Source organism: Papio anubis, chromosome 8 (assembly GCF_008728515.1).
Source record: "Papio anubis isolate 15944 chromosome 8, Panubis1.0, whole genome shotgun sequence".
NCBI classification, from domain to species: Eukaryota; Metazoa; Chordata; class Mammalia; order Primates; family Cercopithecidae; genus Papio; species Papio anubis.
The window spans coordinates 49,562,829-49,580,350 of record NC_044983.1 but is presented as its reverse complement, the minus strand read 5'-3'; the positions used below and the strand labels follow the sequence as shown (position 1 = coordinate 49,580,350).

The window sequence follows — 17,522 nt, the reverse complement described above, 5'->3', positions numbered from 1 at the left end:
CAAAACCCCGTCTCTACAAAAAGAAGCAAAAATTAGCTGAATGTGGTGACATGTGCATCGTCCCAGCTACTCAGGAGGCTGAGGTGGGAGAATTCCTTGGGTCCGGGAGGCGGAGGTTGTGGTGAGTCCAGGTCACATCACTGTACTCCAGCCAGGGTGACAGAGCAAGACCCTGACTCAAAGGAAAAAAAAAAAAAGTAGAATGGATAAGTGAATGTGTTTATATAACGGGATATTGTTCAGCGATGAGAATAATCTCATGCACAATGAGATTATGAACAATCTCCAACTACCTCAATAGGTGGATTAATCTCACCAACGATGTTGGCAACTGCCATTCTGCATTCTATTCTATCTCTATAATGCTTTCCTTTTTTTTTTTTTTTAAGGGACAGGGTCTCACTCTGTTGCCCACACTGGAGTGCAGTGGCTATTTGCAGGCATGATCATACCACTGCAGCCTCAAACCCCTGGGTTGGAGCAATCCTCCTGCCTCAGCCTCCCAAGTAGCTGGGACTACAGGTGTGTGCCAGGCCTGTCTCTATAATTTTGACTACTCTAAGTACCTCATATAAGTGAAATCATATAGTATCTGTCCTGTTGTGTCTGGCTTATTTCATTCCGCATAATGACCTGAAGTTTCAACCATCTTTGTAGCATGTGTCAGAATTTAAGAGGTGCGGTTTTTCAGAGAAGGAGTGTTTTAGAAGTGGCAATAGACAGCAGAGACACCTACCTTACTGCTAAGCCCCAAATTTCTGTGGAGCATTTCTGTGGGGAAATGTCTCTAACTACCAGGGCCATAGGGGAGGCAGCGTTCTCAAAGACCAGCCAGATCCCAGCGAGAGATGAAACAGAAAGGGACATTAAGAGACAAGTATAGGCCGGTCGCGGTGGCTCACGCCTGTAATCCTAGCATTTTGGGAGGCCGAGGCGGGTGGATCACTTGAGGTCAGGAGCTCGAGACCAGCCTGGCCAACATGGTGAAACTCCGTCTCTACTAAAAATACAAAAATTAGCCGGGCATGGTGATGAGCATCTGTAGTCCCAGCTACTCAGGAGGCTGAGGCAGGAGAATCACTTGAACTTGCAGGGCGGAGGTTGCAGTGAGCCGAGATTGATTGCACCACTGCACTCCAGCCTGGGCGATAGAGCAAGACTACATCTTAAAAAAAAAAAAAAAAAGAGACAAGTATGAAGGCCAGGGCATGTTGCTGCTGGTAGACCAATGACCAGAGAGTACAGTGGGATGCTGTGAGGGGCGTGGAGGAGTGTCCCATGAAGCAAGGTCAGGATGTGAGCAGCCCTGCTGAGACCAGGGTCAGAGGGCCGAGTGGGAATATCGGGTTTACTTGGAGGAGTCCTCTGAGTGCTGGGCTGGCTTGTGACCCACAGCTGGTCCCTAGAGAACACTCACTTAAAACAGAGAACTGGGCCAAGAATGTCCAGCAGTCTGGTGCAACAGCTGGAGGAGAGCATGGGGTGTCCCGTCAGAGGAGCCCTGCCATCCTGACCTTTACCACCTGTGAGGCCCGGACCAAATTACTTCGCCTTCCTAAGCCTCCACCTCCTCATGTGGGTAACAATAGCTGCCTTGAAATTTCTTAAGAAGATTAAATGAGAGAACGTATGCGAAAGGTCTCTGAAAACCAGGTGCTACTCTGGTGCCATTATTTCTTTAAATTTAGTACTTATTGATAGTTTATTTGTTGTTTACATGTCTTGCTATATAAACTTATTGATATTTAACGTCAAAATAGGATAAGTAATATGGAAAGACCTTATAGGTGTTTTAAGACTGTATGCAAGGCTGTGTGCAGTGGCTCACAACTGTAATCTCAGCATTTTGGGAGGCTGAGGCGGGTGGATTGCTTAAGTCCAGGAGTTTGAGACCAGCCTGGGCAACATGGTGGCATGCACCTGTAATTCCACCTACTCAGGAGGCTGAGGTGGGAGGATCGTTTGAGCCCAGGAGGTTAAGGCTGCAGTGAGCTATGATTTGCACCATTGCATTCTAACCTAGGGGGAAAAAAAAGACTGTAAACAAATTGGTCCTGTACCTTTGTGCCTATATTCAGCAGGGACTGAAATAGCAGGGACCCCATTTACCGACCCTCAGACATCTGGCACCTCGACCATTCACAAACCTAGAAGTAACCCAGAATGCCTTCAAGGACATGCAAGCAGTGACAAAAATAGCTGGGCAAAGCTGAGAACAGAAAGACTAGAGGACAGGCAGGTAAATCTGCCAGTTCACCAAGCAGAGCACCTTTGCACGCACGTCAGGGAAGCACCAGGAAGCCTGCTGAGGGCAGTGAGTGGTGAGGGGTCTAGCTGGATCCTCACTCTTCCCCTGTTGGGCTTTGTGACTGGAGCCTGAAGCCACCTCCCTTGGCCTTGGTTTCCTCCTCTGTGAACTGGAGGCAAAATGATCAAGTTTTTCTTCTCTTTCTAACATGCCATGGTTTACCTGCCACTACATGGCTGAACTGTGCAAACAGGATGCTGAGTGAGGGAAGCCAGCTAGAAAAGGCTACGTATCATATGACCCCATCTATATGAAATGTTCAGAACAGGCAGATCTGTGGAAACAGAAAGTAGTTCAGTGGTTGCCTGGGGCTGCTGGACTTGGTGGTTGACGGCTAAGGGGTGCTGGGTTTCTTCTTGGAGTGATGAAAATATTCTAAAATGAATTGCAGTGATGGTTATTCATCTCTGTGAATGTATGCCATAAAATAGTTTTTAAATGCTGGTATTCTAATTTACCTTAAAGGCAGCGTAGTGGATTGAGTACCAAAAAGTATAGAAATGCAGGTTGTGAGTTCTGTTCTGTCACTAACATGTTCACCTGACATTAAGTCAGCTGCCTGCTCTGGGCTGCTGTTGGTTGAGTCGTTCCCCTTGCTGTTCCATAAAGTCATGATTCTGTGACTTAAACCTGAGACACATGAGAAAAGGAGGGAAAAAATACCCAAGAAAGAGAATAGAGAGAAAAGGCAGTGGGCATAGCACATGTGGCATGCTGGTGACAAACACGGTACACAGGCATTGTGGTGCCAGGAGGACAGACACAGGAGCATCGCACAGCATCATAGCCAGGGTGGGGGGCAGCTGCCTGACTTCTGAAGGAAATGCTATTAACACATCACAGCTGGGAGCATAAGTTCCTAAGAGCAGAAATTTTAATATGTATTTGAACAAAAATGTGCCATGAAAATACTTTCTCTGACCACCATGCTACAGTGTGAAATGCAATTGAACATTACATAGCATTTCAGTGTCTTCTTTGATAGGCATACGTCAGTACAAAGATCAGAAATGCAAGCTCTTTCCTTGGTTAAAAGCACCTGCCGTGCTCTTTGGCCTAGAGAATTATTGTATTTACAGTCTTTTCAACATTCACCAGGTGGAAAAGTGGGTTCCCACAGTGCATCTGGAAAAACAGAAATGCATCTGGCTTAACTAATTACAGTTCAGCTTTTATTTAATAGAGAAAACAATAAATATGTGCAATTAATGCCACATAAGCCCTTACTGGATTCAATCTCATACATATTTCATTTCTATCTCTGGTTTTGAAATCTAAGTAATCTAGAGCCCACAGGGTATCATGTGTTAGGCATGCTTCAAAATAACCCTAAAAAATGTGAATTGGCATTTGATATGAATTTAAATCCTCCACAAATCCACACTTCTGTTAAAGTGCCACAAGGTTATTACATGGAAGTTATATGGAAGTAATGGTGAAGGCAATGGAGCATTAGGAGTAAGCCGGTTTCTTCTTTGGTTCCGACGTGATGGAAGGAACACAGCCTTCCAAAGGAAAAAGGATAACACTCCTTCTGTGCTCCCTAATGGCCACACCTACTTCTAGGTACACTCTGAGTACCCTCAATACCGGGACAGTGGTCTGGGTAACATCTGGTATCCTCTGAAGGTGATGCATTTTCCTCACCTGGAACATTCTCCAAATTAACAGTGCAGAAGGGAAGTGCAACCTCATCATCATCATCGTCACCACTCCTCAGGTCAGGCAGGGAATTACAGCCAGGGGGAGGCAGAGCAGCAGCTCCTGGTGGTGCAAAGTGAAGGGGTGTGATCCGGCCCCACAGCCATCAAGGAGGCATTCCAGCCCTGCCGAGGAACAGAGCTCCCAAAGTTTGGCCCGGAGTGGACACTCAAGCTCTTTCAGCAAGCAGAAGGCGGCTGTGGTAACAGTAGCACCTGTTGCCTTTGCAGTGTGTGCCTCACATGCCTTGGACCTTAAGCTATTCTGTATTTTTGCAGACATTGTATCCCTCTGATGTGGTGCAACAAGAATTTATTTGAGCCTTTGGGTCTAACATCTAGTTGGCAGAAATTTAGGGAATACAGGAACAAGTTAGCAACTTGAGGAAGCAGCAAATGAATTCAACGTGGGACAATCAATGGGGCAGCAGGTCCAGTTTCTTCAAGATGGTGTATGAAAAAGAAGATGGATGATGAAGATTAGTAAAGAGGCTAATGAGAAAGAATGTGCTATGGTTACACATTAGATGATGCTAATTGCTTACTGTTAATTTTGTTGGGTATGACAAATGTATTGTGGTTACTATATGGATATTATAACGTATGCCCATTAAAAGATTAGGTTCCTTAAAAGTAACATTCATTTTTATTTGAACCATCTTTAATGAATAACATTTCTACTGATGCTTCCTACCATTGCCCGTAAATTATTAGCTGGAACTAAGGAAACTCTTATGGACAGGGCATCCAAGTTTGACCACAACTGAGAACTAGGGCCTTACCCAGTGCTGCAGGAATCCACCTCTAATCTGGTCCAGTCTTCCAGGGCAGCCCTAGCCCATTCTGCTTGTGCTGGGCACAGATCTTAACAGACATTAGGCCTGGATGAATATTTGCTGAAGAACTTTCTCTCCATCAATTACAGCAGATGGGTTATGAAATGTGTTAATGTACATGCAAATTAAGGATAAAAATGTACAAAAGATGTGTTTATAAGTAACTAGCTTTCTCTACTTCTTACGATAATGTCTGGGCAAATTTCCCCTCTACATTTCTTTTTTCACAAATTCCACTTTTGCCCATAGAAAATTCTCTATGATCCCCCATGGACAGTAGCATTGGCTCCTCAAACTTTGCTTGTGTCCATTATTAGAATTTTTTATCCTAGGATGATTCTCCTATGATAATGGTATGAAATAGCAAGTTCCTATTCTATTTAAAGCTTTCAAGCTGTAAGTAATTTGAAATCTCTGAAAACCATCTGAGCTCTGTCAGCCACAAAACCTTTGTGCATATTATTTCCCAGTGGTCCTTCTTCATTAGTCCTTTCGGGGCTTGTTAATTGCTACTAAGTTTTCCTGTTAATATGAAAATGCTGAATGTTGAAATAGTGGATACCCAAAGGAATCTTAAGTTGGGTCCTTTAATTTTATTTCCTATAGGAGATTTCCTTTAATTGGATTTTTGGTCTGTCTTTTGAAATTTTTTTAAAGTGTAGACTATCCTGTAAGAAATAAAATTGTCATTGCTTGAACTTCATATTTACTTTCATACACATTGTTTCCTACAAAAACCTAGTAATACCCCACACTTATATTTATGCTATAGTCCAGAGGTAGACAAACATTTTCAGTGAGGGACCACAGCGTACCTATTGCACACTTTGCAGGCCTCCTGGTCTGTCTGCAACTACTCAATTCTGCCTCTGTATCACAAAGGCAGCCTCAAACATCAAACAAATGAGCATGGCTGTGCTCCAATAAATCTTTATGAATGCTAAAATCTGAATTCTGTAAAATTTTCATGTGTCACAAAATCTTCGTCTTTTTCTTTTTTGGGGGGGGTGGGACAGCATCTCACTCTGTCACACAGGTTGGAGTGCAAAGGTGCAATCCACGGCTCACTGCAGCCTCAGCCTACTGGACTCAAGTGATCCTCCTGCATCAGCCTCCTGAGTAGCAGGAACTAAGGCTTATGCCACCACACTTGGCTAATTTTTTATTTTTGCAGAGGCAGGGTCTTGCTTTGTTGCCCAGGCTGGTTTCAAACTCCCAACCTCAAGAGATTCTCACGCTTAGGCCTCCCGAAGTGCTGGGATTACAGGCACGAGCCATCATGCCTGGCCTTATTCTTTTGACTTTTTCTCCCAACAATTAAAAAATGTAAAAACCATTCTTGGCCGAATGCAGTGGCTCACACCTGTAATCCCAGCACTTTGGGAGGCTAAGGCGGGTGAATCATTCAAGGTCAGGAGTTCGAGACAACTCTGACCACCATGGTGAAACCCTATTTCTACTAAAAATACAAAAAAATTAGCCGGGCATGGTGGCGGGCGCCTGTAGTCCCAGCTACACAGGAGGCTGAGGCAGAAGAATTGCTTGAACCCGGGAGGCGGAGGTTGCAGTGAGCCGAAATCCCATCACTGCACTCCAGTCTGGGCGACAGAACAAGACCCCATCTCAAAACAAACAAACAAACAAACAAAAGGAATAAAAATAAAAACCATTATTAGTGTTCAGGGCATACAAAAGCAGGCAGAGGGCTGGAGGTGGCCCTGTGCCTTGTTTGCTGACCCCATCACAAACAGAAACTCTTCATAGACTGTTTATGGATAATTGAGAAAAGGAAGTGCAGATTCTAAAGTAGTAAGATCCTACTGGTTATGTTCAAGAGCTTCCCACCATAACTTCATGATCATTTAGCATACAACAGCACAGAGGGCTGCACATCATCAGAACCTGACGAATCCACATTTCTGCCTCTAGCCCAGGCCATTCCCTGGCTGCCATACACACAGATCCAACCAGCTGCCTGGCACCACAGTTGGAGCTCTCCTGGGCATCGCTAGGGTCTAACATGGAATCCAGCGTCTCCCCCTCCAGCCCGTCTGTTTCACCGCCTGTCTTCTCCATGGCCACACATGGTGCCACCGTCCACCTACATAAGGAGTCACCTTGATTCCTCATGCATCACTCATGAGCAAGCTCACTGCATCTCCAGGACTCACACCAGGCCTGCACTGCATTCCTGCTGCTTCTCCTAGGCTGGCGGACCCATCTCTTGTCTGGATGGCTACAATACATTCCATATCCACTGCCTTCCCTCTCCCCTCACAGCTTTCTGTTACAGTAGCAGAGTTGACTAGTTGCAATAGAAAGCACATGGCCCACAAAGCCTAAAATATTTACTAACTGTTTAAAAATAGAATCTAGACCCTGTTAGTCCCCTCCTGTGGGCTTCAAAGGCAAATCCTGACTCTAGAAAAAATCCAAACTCTATCAGGGCCTAAATAATGCACAATTTTTCCTATGTTTACATGAGCAAATGTATCACATCTTACATTTAATATTTGAAATGATTTTGTGAGGTTTTGAGATCCCATTTATTAATGGGGAAAACAGCTTCAAGGAGGTTGTCTAATGTGCCTGACATTCAGTCAGGGCCACACAGGCTTGAATCTAGATCATGTGGTTCAAGGCATGGACGCATCTGTCACCCCACAGAACTGTGCCCCTCACAACCACAGCTGCACATGGGCCACAGTTCGATGGATTTGGATCATTTGTGTAGGCCGATCAGCGAAGGTTGCTGGAGTCCTTTTCCCAGCAGGTCTGCTTTGATTCGAATGGGCTAAGAGAAACTCCAGCACATTACTTTGTCCCACAGGGCCTTAGCATTCCCAAGACAGTTCTTTGGGCTAAGCTGACAGAATGTTTTTGTCTGCAGTTCCTAGGAGGTGTGTGGGAGAATCTCTGCTCCTCGAGGTTTTAGTTTTCTACAGTTTGTACCAAAATATCTACTGAATTTTAGATCTCCCTCCCCCTTGGCGTGAAGTGTCAAATAGTAGATATGTTGAACAAACAGATCTAAAATTGAAGAAATTTCAGACTTGAAATGTTCAGTGGTTATGCACTTTGGACTCTTCGCAGGGAACCATAAGCAATTTATAACTTTTCAGTGAGACAAAATAAGGCAGTTGGATACCGAGACCCAGGGCGAAAACCTCCTTACTAACGTATTGGGTAAAAAAGGCACGTAGAGGACCTGTTTCAATTAAGAAAATATAAGCTATATGTAGCCTTCTAATTATCAGAGTAGATTTGATCGATTTTAACAAATGTTTTCTCTATCTAAATTAGTATTTATAGTTTTCATAAATGCCCTCATGATTTTGAATACAGATCACTGGAAGATAAAGAAAAGAAATAAAGCCTTTTGGGCCGGGCGTGGTGGCTCACACCTGTAATCCCAGCACTTTGGGAGGCTGAGGCGGGTGGATCACAAGGTCAGGAGATAGAGACCATCCTGGCTAACACAGTGAAACCCTGTCTCTACTAAAAATACAAAAAATTAGCCGGGCGTGGTGGTGGGCACCTGTAGTCCCAGCTACTCGGGAGGCTGAGGCAGGAGAATGGCGTGAACCTGGGAGGTGGAGCTTGCAGTGAGCTGAGATCGCGCCACTGCACTCCAGCTTGGGAGACACGGCGAGACTCCATCTCAAAAAAAAAAAAAAAGAAATAAAGCCTTTTGTTTAGTTTATGACATTTGTTTAACATGTTCAGGGGGTGAGTTTTTTGCTTTACTAGATTTTGCATAATTTTATCCTTTTTATACTTCTTAGTACTCTTTCCTCCTTTAAGTCAAATTTATTCTACGTGGTCTGGTTATGATGTTCTGGTGTTTTTGTTAATAAGTATTTCATTTTGCCAAAAGAACAGGACAGCCTAGGCAATCACTCAAGGGGCCGAAGGTGATGTATGTGTTTAGCTCTAGTGGGAATTTGACAAATTTCAGGTTGTTGCATAACTAGAGTCCCTCACTCTTGTGCCTTGACTTAAATCTGCCCACAAATGGTAAGAAGAGCAGTCCTTCTCGGAATACGGAGGTCAGAGCAGTGAAGCTGGCTGTCATTGAAGCTGGCTGTCATCACACTAAGGAACTAAAGGCTGAGACAGTAAGAGTGAGATGACAGGTGAGACTGAGGTAAGTCCAAGGCCTTGGGGATGCACACATCAGTGCTCTCCTTCTGGCACAGGTCAGGAGAGTCCTGCTACTCCACCTCCAGGTTTACCATTTCCATTCCAGCTTTAGAGTAGAATCTAACTATTTCTATATATTAGTATAGTATTTTTTTTCAGGAAGCAAATGCCATAGTCAAAATAAAAGAGCAACAATGGCAATAGGAAATCTAATATGAAAATTAATTATATTTAAATCATTCATGGAGATAATGTTAAAATTACAGTCCCTACATAGACTCTCCTCTGCAAAGGTCAACCAGCTGTTCTTTCCAGAAAATAGTGTTAGCCTTTTCTTATTATTTTTTAATATTGTTTTCTTATTGCCTATATCTTATAATAAGCCCTACTAGATATAACACGAAGTAGTTAAATGTGGATTTTACTGTGAGTGACTATTCTGAATGCAATTCTTTCTGCAACTAAATTTTATCTAAATTCTTCAGTTTCAGGAGGTCATTTTTGGGGGGTCTATAAGTGACAAAGATTAGGCCAAATATGAATTCATAAACATATCACTAAAATTTTTCCTGGATATTAAGTCATGGTACAGGTCTTTTATATTAAGTTTTTTAAAAAAGAACATTGTTCAAATGGTGAAAATTTTAGAAACTGTACCAAATAGAAATATATCAAAATATAAATGTTTAAAATCAAATTATCCATGGTCAAGAGCTTAAAATAATGATAAATATTAGAAGAATATTGGTAAGAGGTACCACTTACTAATACTCTCTTGAACTCTCTGCTGTACATGTATTATGTTAAAGCAAGTATTCTTATCACTGCTATTCAGATTCAGAGGCTCACAAAACTAATGATCAAAGTCAAAATTTGAGCCCAGTTCTCTTTCATTCCAACACTCATGCTTTTTACATTACACAACTGCAATCTGAAGCACAAAGAGTTGCAAAATTATAACATACTTCTTTTCTTTCCAATGTTTTCAAACTGACAAAGCATGTATTACATTTTACACACACAAATGGTGAATTTTAAAATACACATTTTCTGAATTACACTGGAAACAAATGATATAAAAGAAAGATAACAATGTAATCAACAGAAAATTAATTCAAGAAAAATGTCAATAAGTCAAGGCAGATCACTTTTTTTTCAGACAGAGTCCTGCTCTGTCACGCAGGCTGGAGTGCAGAGGCGTGATCTTGGCTCACTGCAATCTCTGCCTACCGGGTTCAAGCAATTCTCCTGCCTCAGCCTCCTGAGTAGCTGGGACTACAGGCACATGGCACCACACCCAGCTAATTTTTTTGTATTTTTAGTAGAGATGGGGTTTTGCTATGTTGGCCAGGCTGGTCTCGAAATCCTGACCTCAAATGATTCGCCCACCTTGGCCTCCCAAAGTGCTGGGATTACAGGCGTGAGCCACCACGCCCAGCCCAAATCACTATTGTTATGCAACAATTAAAAAACTCAGATAAATAAGTGAAATTACATTTGTAAAGTCATCAGAGAACTGTGAAAGCAAAAAGATTACATAAACTAAAATTTCTGAGTGAGAGAGCTCTTCCAAGCTGAGTAGTCTGTCACTAGCTGTTTTTTTTTCTGAGGGCTTTTGCTGACCATTAGCACAAGCTGAGGATATAAACGGACTCTTTTCTCATGCGGGAGGACAAGTTCCCTTCAGTAATAAGACATTCCTCAAACACATGGCTGGGTCCTACAAGACATTTATCAAATGTGGAAGACATATGGGGAAGGTGGAGGCAAAGAACAAACTTAAAGTCTGAAGGCAAGACTGAGTCTTCCATCCTTTTGAGACCAAGGAGATGGAAGTCCACCAGGCTTTCATTCTGGAACCCAGGAGAAAATTCTCAAGGAACAAGAAAGACCGGGGGTTAGCTAAATCTTATTAAAACTGCAGCCACCAGCCTGGGTAACATAGCCAGACCCCATCTCTACCAAACATTTTTAAAAAATGCACAGGTGAATTGGCATGTGACTGTAATCCCAGCTACTCAGGAGGCTGAAGTGGGAGGACTGCTTGAGCCCAGGAGTTCTAGGTTATAATGGTGCCAATGTACTCCATCCTGGGGGTGACAGAAGGGGATTCCATGTCAACACAAACAAAAAAACCTCAAAACTGTAACCAGATCTGACCCATTCTAATATCTGCTGGCCTGAAGTGATCAGCCCTTTAGTCCTTCATCCTTAGACAGGAAATCCCTCCAAGGGAGATTCCATCCTTGCTGGTGGAAAAAATTACCAGAACCTACACAGTTTCTTTATATGCAATGTCTACATATAATAAAAATTACTGGATCTGTGAAGAGAGATAAAAATGTGATGAATAAAAAATAGATATAGGCACACAGATGATCTCATTGGATTTAGTAGATAAGAATTAGATGGACTAAACTGATGAAAAGATGGGAAATTTCATCAGATAATTTAAATGTATTAAAATGAATCAAATTAGCATATTACATTTAGAAGAAAACAAGTTCTGAAATTAACAACTCACTAGATGGTTTGACAAAAGACTTTGTGGAAGATAGCTTAATTAACTAAAATACTGGTCAACAGAAAATATTCAAATTGAAGCAGAGAGAGACGAGAAATGAACAAAACAAATCAGACAATAAGAGACATGAAGGAAAAAGTCTAACATATGTATGATTTGAAAGGTCCCAGAAGCAGGAGAGAAAGAAAGAAAACCAGATGAAGCCATATTTGAAGAGACACTGAGTGAAAATTTTCCTAAGTTGATGAAAGACGTCAATCCACAGATACAAGAAGCTCAGTTAACCCAAAGCAGAAAAAATAAAGTGAAAACCACATATAGGCACATTATATTCACTGTGGTATGTGAAAAACATGAGAAAAACTTTAGCCAGAGGATAAAAACATGCTACCTTCAAAGAAGCATAACTTTCCAACAGAAACTATGAAAGTCAAAAGATAATGGAATGAGAGTGTAATGGCAGGCCAGACTGGAAGAAGAGATTTGCAGTGCACGCGCGTGCGCACGCGCACACACACACACACACACACAGAGTTTTGACAGATGGCCTGTATCCAGAATATATAAAGAACTCTGACAGATCAATAATAACAATAATAAAAGATCAATGGCACAATAGAAAAATGGGCCAAACAGAAGTTCAAGACCAGCCTGGGCAACATGGTGAAACCCCATCTCTACCCCCTCTCCCTAGCCAAAATAAAAAAATTTAGCTGAGTGTGGAGGTGCACACCTATAGTCTCAGCTTCACAGCTAATTGTGCCACTGCATTCCAGCCTGGGCAACAGAGTGAGACCCTGTCTCAAAAAAAAAAAAAACAGAGAAAGAAAGAAAGAAAAAGAAAAATGGGCCAAAGGCTTGTGGAGGCATTTTAAATAGAAAATTTACAAATGACTTGACCCAAAAACATATAGGAAGATGCTTAACACCATTAGTAGCCAGGGAAATACAAATTAAAACCACAATGAGATACTACTACACAGCCACCAGAATGACTAAAGTTAAGTGGGCAAACAATACTAAGTACTGGTGAAGATGTGAAGCAATACACACTTTGCTGGTGGGGATGGATGTAAACTGATTTGGACTATGAAACAGTTTTGCAATATCTACTAAAGCTAAACATACACTGGACTTATTACCCAACAATTTTTATCCTGGGCATATACTCAAAGGAAAAAAGTTCATCAAAAGACATGAATGAGAATGTTAATATTAGCATTATTAATAATAGCTCCACACTGGAAACAACTAAAATTTCTTCAGTAGTGGAATGGATAGATACATTGTGGTGTGTTCATACAAAGGAATGCTGCACAGCATTAAAAAATAACAATACATACAACAACAAATGAATCTCAAAAACATAATGCTGAGCTAAAGAACCAGATGCAAAATTTATTATACACTGTTGAATTCCATATGAACTTTAAAAAGCAGGCAGTTTAAAAGAAGTTGTAAAAGTGGTTACCTGTGAGAGTCCTGAATGGGAGGAAGCGAGATGGGCTCTTCAGGAGAGCATGGGGTGCTGAAAATATCCTGTATCTTCATCTAGAGATGTGGTGAGTGATTTTGGCCCCAGGGGACACTTGGCAATGTCTAGACATTTTTGGTCATGGCATCCAGGGAAGGGTGCTACTGGATCATCCAGTGGGTGGAGATCAGGGATGCTGCTAAACATCCTACAGTGCAATGGAGTTATTCCATTCAATAACTCCCTTCAATAAGGAGTTATTCAACCCCAAATCTCCACAGTGCTGAGGTGAGAAACCCTGATCTAAATGGTGGTTCTGTGGGGGTACACTTATATGAAGTTTACTAAGTTCCACTCTTAAGATGTGTAAACTTTACTGTAAGTTATAACTCAAGTAAATGAAGTTAAAAGCTGTCATAAACCTCACAAAAATACCAAATAGCTCATCACTGAAACCTAATAAACACAGAAAAACGTTGTTTCAGTTTTAGAAATACTCTAATTCATTAAAGAGTCCTAACAACTGAAATTTGCCGGGATTATATTAAGTCAGGAAGAATTAAATTTTTTATGTAAAGTCCCCCTTAAATGCAAAGAAATAGATATATCTTTCTTTATAGCAGGAGATATATGAACTATATCTGGGTAATCACTAGAAATAAATATTTGTAAAAACAAAATGAATGTATATGGAAGACCCCATACATGTAAGATTCTTTTAGAGTCATCAAAAGATGAACAGAGAAAAATATACATGTACTTTTTTTTTTTTTTTAAGTCAGGGTCTCACTCTGTTGCCCAGGCTGGAGAGCAGAGGCAAGATCATGGCCCATTGCAACCTCAGCGTCCCCAGGCTCAGGTGATCCTCCGGCCTCAGTCTCCCAAGTAGCTGGGACTACAGGTGTGCACCACCACACCCAGCTAATTTTTTGCATTTTTTTAAGAGATGGGGTTTCACTGTGTTGCCCAGGCTGGTCTGGAACTCCTGGGCTCAAGTGATCCACCCGCCTTGGCCTACTAAAGTGTGGCAATTACAGGCGTGAGCCACCACGCCTGGCCACATGTACTTTTTAACAGTAGTCTAATCTGAGTTCTATGGATAATGACTTCCTGTCACTAATTATCAACACGACTTTTATACAAATTAAGAAATCTATGGGCGTGCTCTTGGACTGCTCTCTGGCCAGCACCCTCTCCTGTGTTTATAGTCTAACCCATCTCTTCATTTCCCTCAACCTCAGATGGAGCATCTACCAAAATGCAGATTTTTGCAAATATCCTTACAGGGAAGATCATCACCCTCGAGGTTGAACCCTCGGATACAACCAAAAAATGTAAAGGCCAATATCCAGGATAAGGAAGGAATTCCTCCTGATCAGCAAAGACAAGTGACTGGAAGCTGGCAAGTAACTGGAATATGGACATACTTTCTCTGACTACAACATTCAAAAAGAATCTACTCTTTTTATCTTGTGTTGAGATTTCATGGTAGTGCCAAAAATAGGAAGAAATCTTATCCAACTCCCAAGAATAAGCATAAGAGAAAGAAGGTGAAGTGAGTGTCCTGAAATACTATAAGGTGGATGAAAATGCCAGAATTAGTGGCCTTCATTGGGAGTGCCTTTCAGATGAATGTGGTGCTGGAGTTTTTATGGCCAGCCACTTTCACAGGCATTATTGAGGCTAATGTTGTCTGATTTATTGCTTCAACAAACCAGAGGACAAGTAATTGTGTATTAGTTAATAAAAGACCTGAACAAAAAAAAAAGAAAAGAAAGAAAGAAAAAAGAAAGGAAGAAGGAAGGAAGGAAGAAAGGAAGGAAGGAAGGAAGGAAGGAAGGAAGGAAGGAAGAAAGAAAGAAAGAAAGAAAGAAAGAAAGAAAGAAAGAAAGAAAGAAAGAAAGAAAGAAAGAAAGAAAGAAAGAAAGAAAGAAAGAAAGAAAGAAAGAAAAGGAAAAAGAAAGAAAGAAATCGAATAGTCCCTTAAATCTCATTATCACTCCACCCTGAGACATAAAAGTCCATTATACAGGTGAGGTAAGGAGTAGGTTGCATAATTCTTTCCATGGTTGCAAAAATCCAACAGCTGTGTAAGTGTTGGTTCTAGCTATTCAGCCCTAAAAGGGTTAAAGTGCCTGGTGTCCTTAGTCTAAGAGCAGCAGTACAAACTTGCGCACTAGCCTTGAGCAACCACAATTCAGTCAGCTTCAGAGGGGCCCAAATGTAGACAAACCAGATAGCAGGGTGTTCTCTACTACTTCACTGTTGGACGGAGGTGCACATTGTACAACCCAGCACCTCAGGAAGCCAAGCTATCAGATAACTTTGCATGAGATGCCTTTGCCTAAAACTCAAATGCTCATATGAAAAGGATTTTACACTTTAGAATAAAATACATGCTTAACTAGAAATTGAGCATTCCCAAATCAGAAAGGTCAACTGGCTTTAATAACTATTGAAATAACTCATGTAAAATATCACTGCTGGGCAACAGAGCATATTACTCATATTTCGCAAGTGATTCCCCGTGCAAATAGCTAGACTCTAATCAGCTGGATTAGAATCAAGGTAATCTACTCCATGAATTTATAATCACGTAATATTACTTTGAGCACTCAGCCACATCAAACTTGATTGTGAATGGCCTCTCCAAGAGCCCATTCAATTGTACTACAAACTGACTCACTCCAAGCAGCATCACCTTAACTCTTGAGCTAGCTGCGCAAAGTAACATTCAGGGACCATCTCAGATGGTGCCGGGTAGTCAGTGACTCACACTTATTGTACTAAATGCTAAGCTCTGACTCACAGTGGGCCCTATTAGTTGCTGACTGACACTGTACTTGTTTGAATAGAAGCTCACATTGTGAGTCACCTGGTGTTGCACTGAAAACCAATCTGAAATATTCCCAATTGGACAGTGATACACATTATAATCATATTGGGACCTGACTTGACACATGTGATTTCAAAACTAAGTTCTGCCAAACTGGCTTGGGAGCATGCTAGAAAGTCACTCCCTTCTTAAATGCCCTGTCCTTCTGTCTAAGAACATGTAGTAAGTATCCCAAGATGCAAAGTCAAGAGTAGGGTATTCATGCAAGAGGTTTCTTGGGGTCAAAAAAAAAAATAAGATACTCAGTATCCAGTTCACACACTGGAGAAAACCATGGTTTCCTTTTTCAAGGATGCAGGCATAATTCCTCGAAGTACCTTCCCTGGAAGACACACCATCACTATAAATAACTTTGTAAGACCAGATGTTCACTAGAAAGTCTCTGCTGTATAATTCTTAAACTGTTAATATGAGGGCTGAACCTTTAAGCCACCATCTGCATCTGTCCATGGAAGGTGAATGTGGTTAGATGGCCACATGCAGAAATAAAAGAACAGTAGGATTTCAGGAATTGATACTCAAGTGCCTGGAATGAAACCAGTTACAGGCTACTACATTAAAATAAGAAAGCTTTTCTCTTTTACTGTTGCTACTCCATAAAATCTAGAATAATAAAATCTTCTGTGTAATTCTGAAGGCCTTTTCTAAAAGGCTTTGTTATAGGAAAGACCTTCAAAGCCAGCTGGAAGGGTATTTTAAGAATTCAAGAAAAGCTCAAAGATGATTTCTAAAACTGCTACAAAAGATTAACAGAATTTGCAATCAAATGTATACCCAAGTGGGGCCTAAAATGCTAATGCTGGCTCTGACAATAGCTTGATCTGTAACCTTACCTTACCTGAGGCAAGTCATGTGGTCATGTCTTACAATGTGAGGGACCAAGATAAAGCTGTGGGACAACAGTAGCCATGACATGACTGCCTAGTCCTTCTTGGTGCTAGAGATAGCACATGCTTGTACACTTTTTCCTTATTTATACTTTCTATCTGTTAACAGTTCATTAATCCGTAGTAAACAGGAAATCAGCAGTGTGGTGTGTAAGAGCCCAGGGGAATGAGTCAGAAGTCCTCATTCTATTTTGGCCCCTAATTAGCTGGAGATCTCTGGCCCAGACCCTTAACCTCTCTGAATGTTTCCTCATCCATAAAACGAAGGAGGTAGAATAAGTAACCTGATTTTCATCTTTCTGTATTTCTGATATAAGGGATGTTTCAGCTAAAACATTTACAGTGATCTCAAACAAGTTAGCACTTCGAGCTCCTAAGGTACATTTTCAGATTATCTTAAACTGGCTGTTCATCAGCCCTGGCAACACAGTGAGATCCTCTCTCTATAAAAATTAAAAAATTAACCAGGTGCAGTGGCAGGTACCTTAAGTCTCAGCTACTCCTGAGGCTGAGGTGGGAGGATCCCTTGAATCTGAGAGTTCAAGGGTGCAGTGGGCCTCAGTTGTGCCACTGCACTCCAGCCTGGGTGAGAGAGTGAGATACAGTCTCAAAAAAAAAAAAAAAAAAAAAAAGACTTTTTCTAATTTTGATGATGGACATGTGTTTCATTATGCATACTCTTTATAGTATACAAAAATATGCATTCTGTTACTGATCTTATTTATAGTTTGAAGTCTAGCCAATTTAGCCTCAA

General features: G+C 41.4%; 1 protein-coding gene, 1 long non-coding RNA gene and 1 pseudogene across 3 annotated transcripts in view; 1 reads left to right on the top strand and 2 right to left on the bottom strand.

Moving 5' to 3' along the window:
* RGS20 (regulator of G protein signaling 20) overlaps positions 1–17,522 on the bottom strand; it is a 108,142-nt gene that overhangs the window by 57,328 nt on the left and 33,292 nt on the right. The gene's annotated exons all lie outside the window — the stretch shown is intronic.
* Positions 2,449–5,888, bottom strand: LOC108587231. The gene is made up of 2 exons (XR_001905535.3): positions 4,791–5,888; positions 2,449–4,448 (listed from the first exon to the last, which is right to left on the bottom strand). It is a non-coding gene; the product is annotated as an uncharacterized LOC108587231 (long non-coding RNA).
* Positions 14,199–14,795, top strand: LOC101018952 (annotated as a pseudogene).